General features: G+C 34.5%; 1 protein-coding gene across 1 annotated transcript in view; it reads right to left on the reverse strand.

Annotated features, from left to right (window-relative positions):
* The window catches only part of dazap1 (DAZ associated protein 1), a 76,389-nt gene that overhangs the window by 68,764 nt on the left and 1,338 nt on the right, over positions 1–6,287 (reverse strand). The gene's annotated exons all lie outside the window — the stretch shown is intronic.

The following is a 6,287-nucleotide window of genomic DNA, read 5'->3' on the forward strand; positions in this document are numbered from 1 at the left end:
TGTTGGCTACTGTAGCATTACACACGGTTTGAACAGTAACACTGTGTTTGAATATTTAATTGCTGTAAATTTCGGACAAAAAGCTACTACTTTTTTCCTATGCTTTGAACCCTGCGGCTTATAAAACAGCGCGGCTAATTTATGGATTTTTCCTGGCTGACGGCCAAAATGCAAAGTTTTCAAAAAACCAAGCAAATGCGCTAAAAAGATGCATTATTGTTTGTGCTATGACGCCATCTTTTGGATGAGTTTGATAATACTGGTTTCATTTAAATCAGGGGTGTCCAACGTACGGCGCAAGGGCCGGATCAGACCCGCTAACAGGTTTTACCCGGCCCGCGGGATGAGTTTGCTAAGTATAAAAATTAACCTGAAATTTTGGAATGAGAGAAACTACTGTTGTAAATGCGTCTACTGAATGACGAAATAGCAATTCTTTGTATCTTTGTAGATGATGCTATATATGTACAAAACAAACCACATGATGTTAGTAGATCAGTCGAGGAAAATGATCAAACTACATAAATAACATACTGTAATTTGATTTTGATATAAAAAAAATGTATCTTAATAGATTGAAAATTAACACCAATGAGTTGACTGATGAACTTTATCACATAATTTATTCAGAAAATATAAATAACAACAAATAAAGATAGAATACTATTAACCGCAACATGTAAGTGTAAAAACAAAAAACAAAACAAAGAAAAAAATCTGAAATTGTCTTTATTTTTAAGCTATCATGCCGTGATTTTACCAGTCCGTCCCACTTGGGAGTAGATTAGAGTAGATTTTTCTCCATGTGGCCCCCGATTTAAAATGAGTTTGACACCCCTGATTTAAATGAACTCATTTTGTAAAGATGTACACACATACCTACATGCTGGGTTGTTCGTTGATTTGACTTCAAACACATTGTGATGGCGGATACTGCAAAGACAAAATAATTGAAAAAATACCTGGACTTTACAGCAGTGTTTTTCAACCTGAGGCAAGGCATGTTTTCATTAAAAAAAATTCGGAGGCACAGCACCAGCAGAAAACGTTAAAAAATGAAACTCCACCAGGTCATCGTGTCTTATTTTGAGTTTGTTGGTGTTTTCCTGTATAGTGCTTTAGTTTTTGTGTTGCGCTGTTATTTTGGTGACCCTTCCTGTTTTGTTGGTGTTTTCCTGTAGCAGTTTCATGTCTTCCTTTGAGTGCTATTCCCCGCACCTGCTTTGTGTTAGCAAGCAAGTCTATTTAAGTTGTTGCTATCCTTTGTGTGGACATTGTTGATTGTCATGTCATGAACGGATGTACTTTGTGGACGCTAGTACGTTTTTGCTGTCGTCCAACATTTTGTGTCTGTTTACTTTGTAGCCAGTTCAGTTTTACTTTTGTTTTGCATAGACATCCCTATGCTTCATTGCCTTTTCCTTTTGTTCATTTTTGGTTTAAGCATTACATACCTTTTTACCTGCACGCTGCCTCCTGTTGCGGTCTGCATATTGGGATCAAAACAAACCATCCTTGTCTCACCCGACACATTCTGACTTTTACAAAGCAATTAACTACCTGCTGCCACCTACTGACATGGAGTATTACGTGGTTACCCTGCCGAGCTCTACACAGCAAAGACACTAAGTAACAGCACATTATTTGCAGATTATAATTATTGATTTGCAAAAAATATTTTTTCGGACCAATTAAGTGAAGTTGCATAATTTCCCACGGCACACTAGTGATGAGTGACTACTGTGCTGCGGCACAGTGGTTGAAAAACACTGCTTTCCAGAATAGTTCAATTCAGTTCAGTTTCAGTTTATTTCGAATATGCATACAATACAATGTTATGCATCACACAGTTCCAGTCATTTCATTACAGCACGTCCGAAAAGGAGTAGGAAGAAGCAGAGCTTATTTAATCCTACCCCTTTTCATACCATAACAATTTTATCCAATTTCCTTGTTCTCTGTAACAGAACAGTGAACAGATAAATAATAAATAAATATTGTACCATAGTAAACATACAAATATTAAATACATAAATAATCTTTCTCTCAATAAAAAATGGGTGAAAAAAAAAGGGTTCCAGATGTTCATCATAATTCTTTTTCTGTGTACTTTGTGAACACTTGTAGTTTGAACCGTCTCTTAAACTGAATCATATCGGTGCTTTGTTTGATTTCTTTGGTTAATCCGTTCCATAATCTAACTCCAAATACTGATATGCTAAAACTTTTAAGTGTTGTACGCGCATACAGATGCTTTAAATTAGATTTTCCTCTAAAGTTATATTTCTCCTCTTTTGTTGAAAAGAATTGCTGTACACTCTTGGGTAGCAGGTTATAGTTTGCTTTGTACATCATTTTAGCTGTTTGCAAATGCACCAAATCGTTGAATTTCAATAATTGTGATTTAATAAATAAAGGGTTTGTTTGTTCTCTAAATCCAACATTATGTATTATTCTAATTGATCTTTTTTGTAACACAGTTAGTGAATGAAGCACACATTTGTAGTTGTTCCCCCATATTTCTGCACAATAACTCAGATATGGTAACACTAGCGAGCAGTAAAGAATATCAAGTGAACAACCAAAAAGCTGTGAAAACGATGATGCTGTGTTCCAAATGTAAATTATTTACTGAAATTGTGTGAGCTTATGGCTTTGCAGTTTGTTATATAAATATATATATATATATATATATATATATATATATATATATATATATATATATATATATATATATATATATATATATATATATATATATATATATATATATATATATATATATATATATATATATATATATACATACATACATACATACATACATATACCGTATTTTTCGGACTATACGTCACTGTTTTTTTCATAGTTGGGTGCGACTTATACTCAGGAGCGACATATGTGTGAAATTATTAACACATTACCGTAAAATATCAAATATTATTTAACTCATTCACGTAAGAGACTAGACCAGTGGTTCTTAACCTGGGTTCGATCGAACCCTAGGGGTTCGGTGAGTTGAGCTCAGGGGTTGGCGGAGGTCAAGACACACCCGACTCATCGTGTAAATAAAAACTTCTCTCTATCTGCGTATTACGGATACGGCAACAGCAGAAGTCACACTGATTTGCACTGTGTTGGTTTTGTTGTTTGAACAAGGTGATGTCCATGCACGGTTCATTTTGTGCACCAGTAAAAAAACATGGTAACACTTTAGTATGGGGAACATATTCACCATTAATTAGTTGCTTATTAACATGCAAATTAGTAACATATTGGCTCTTAACTAGTCATTATTAAGTACTTATTAATGCCTTATTCGGCAAGGTTATAACCCTCTAACCCTGGCCCTAACCCTCTAACCCTAACCAAATAACTCTAAATTAAGTCTTTGTTACTTAGAATATGTTCCCCTAGTGTCCAAAAAACTCTAAATCAGGGGTCACCAACCTTTTTGAAACCAAGAGCTACTTCTTGGGTACTGATTAATGCGAAGGGCTACCAGTTTGATACACACTTAAATAAATTGCCAGAAATAGCCAATTTGCTCAATTTACCTTTAACTCTGTTATTATTAATAATTAATGATATTTATCTTTGTGGAAACACTGATCATCTTAATGATTTCTCACAATAAATATATATAGAAACAGATAAATATCAATATGCAACACTTTATTTTTATATTTTCTCTAAGTGCACATTTTTCAAATTGAACATTTTCAAATGACCACTTCTAAGACAGTCTTGTGAAATCACAATATCCCATTTTAACTAGCTAGCCACTAATATTTTTTAACAAATCATGAATTACTTTGCACCATGTTTGTACAAATAATAACTCATGTAAAATACAAAAGTAAACTCTCAAATTTTTAAATCATGTCACACTTTGAACTGGACACCAAATCTGTTATCTGTTTCTTTGTCAGTTAGTGGGAAGCCTGGCATTGCATGCTGTTAACTAGTGTGTTGTACTCTGGTGTGTAACTTGACACTGCAACTCTGAGTGAGTCTTGCAGATGTGCATCAGTGAGGCGTGTTCTGTGTTTGTTCTTGATGAAGTTCATGTTCGCGTGGCGAAGTTGGTAGAGTGGCCGTGCCAGCAATCGGAGGGTTGCTGGTTACTGGGGTTCAATCCCCACCTTCTACCATCCTAGTCACGTCCGTTGTGTCCTTGGGCAAGACACTTCACCCTTGCTCCTGATGGCTGCTGGTTAGCGCCTTGCATGGCAGCTCCCGCCATCAGTGTATGAATGGGTGAGCGTGGAAATACTGTCAAAGCGCTTTGAGTACCTTGAAGGTAGAAAAGCGCTATACAAGTATAACCCATTTATCATTTATAAAGGCTGATTCACAAAGATAAGATTGTTCCTCATTGTTTGCGGAACCTTCTTAATCTTTTGGACATATTTTCGCAGCAATCTGGCCTTAAGCTTAATTATGATAAATGTAAAATGTTAAGGATCGGAAATCTAAAGGGAACGTCCTTTCGAATGGAATGCAAAGTGCCTGTTTTGTGGACAGATGGACCAGTTAACATACTTGGTGTTGTTGTCCCAGAAAATCTGGAAGATCTAGGCTCAGTAAATTATGATAATCGACTAAGAAAGCTGGACAAAATTATGCAATTATGGAAAGGGAAATCCCTAACCTTGTATGGTAAAATGTCTATTGCCAACTCGTTAATTATTCCTCAATTTATTTATTTGTTTTTGTCATTACCAGCTCCATCACAAAACTTTTTTAAGATTTATGAGCGGAGGGTCTTCGATTTTGTCTGGAACAGCAAACCAGAAAAGATTAAAAGAAAGGTTTTGTACAAAGAGTATGAATATGGGGGCTTGAAACTTCTCAACCTTGAAGCTATGTGTCTGTCTTTAAAAGCATCAATTGTTCCAAAGATGTATTTAAACATTGAGTGGTACACAAATGTCCTGTTGGACAAAAAACATGTACTGCATCAAAAGAAATTGTATCCTTTTTTACAAGTGATCCCCTCCCATTTTTCTTATGTAGAGAGTCTGCTGGGAAACATGTCGGGGTTCATAAAGGAAACAATCCACTCATGGTGGTGTTTTCAATTTTATGTGCCAGAAAAAAGAGACGATATTTTGCAGCAGATAATATGGATGAACTCTAATATTGTAATAGATGGAAAGCCTTTCTTTTGGAAACATATGTTTGAAAGAGGAATCATTTTTGTCAATGACATTATCAATGAGAATGGTAAAATTATGAAATATGATGAATTTACAACTATGTATGGTGATGCTTGCTCAAGCTTTTCATTTTATCAACTAACTGGAGTAATTGGGAAAAGATGGAAACAAATAATTCATTATGGAACTACTAAATTATTAGTTTGTAAACCTCTAATAAGAAATTCTAGTTGGCAAAAATGAACTAAAATAAATAAAAAATATATAATTTTTATTTAATAAAGAAATCTTTGAAGGCTGCCCCATACAACACATATGGAAAATGGGAGGACTTTTTTGACTGCCCGTTGCCATGGGATGCCATATTCAAACTAATCTATAAAACTACTATCGATGTGCAAAATCGTTATTTTCAAATTAAAATTATTTATAACTTCCTACCCACAGGGAAAATGCTAAAATTATGGAATATGACAGAGTCAGATGATTGCCCATTTTGTTGTCAGGAGCCTGAATCCACCCTGCATTTGTTTTGGTATTGTCATATTGTGTCTTTGTTTTGGGTGGAAGTTGAAAAAATGTGTTTAAGGATTGGTTTGTTTATGAAGCTTAATGTGGTTTCTGTTATTTTAGGAGAGTTCATTGACAATCATGATTTAGTCAATTTAATTATAGTACTCGGTAAAAGGTTTATTTTTAAGGCCAAAAACAGATATTCACTTAGTATTACTTTCTTTAAAACATTTATTCAGTATTTTCTAACTTTAGAAAGTTACATGGTTGAAAACGATAATGATGCCAAAAAACATTTAAAAAAAGATGAGAAGTCCTCAAAGGCTTATTTTGAAAGTATAATTATGTTTATAGATTATATGATATCTGTTGTTGTGTTCCCTAATTTGAGTGACCTGGACATAATCTGGACTGTACATAAATGCTTATTTTGAAAATGTAATTTTGTTTATAAATTATATGCAATCTGTTGTGTTCCCTAATTTTTTTCTGTGTACATGAATGTGTGTGTTGCTGAGTCCGACTTGGACATTATCTGGACTGGGCCTGGTTATAAAAACCCTTTAAACAAATCTAATTTCATTGACAACCTGGTCTGTTGAAGATAAGGCC

Source organism: Entelurus aequoreus, linkage group LG19, assembly GCF_033978785.1.
Source record: "Entelurus aequoreus isolate RoL-2023_Sb linkage group LG19, RoL_Eaeq_v1.1, whole genome shotgun sequence".
Classification (NCBI taxonomy): Eukaryota; Metazoa; Chordata; class Actinopteri; order Syngnathiformes; family Syngnathidae; genus Entelurus; species Entelurus aequoreus.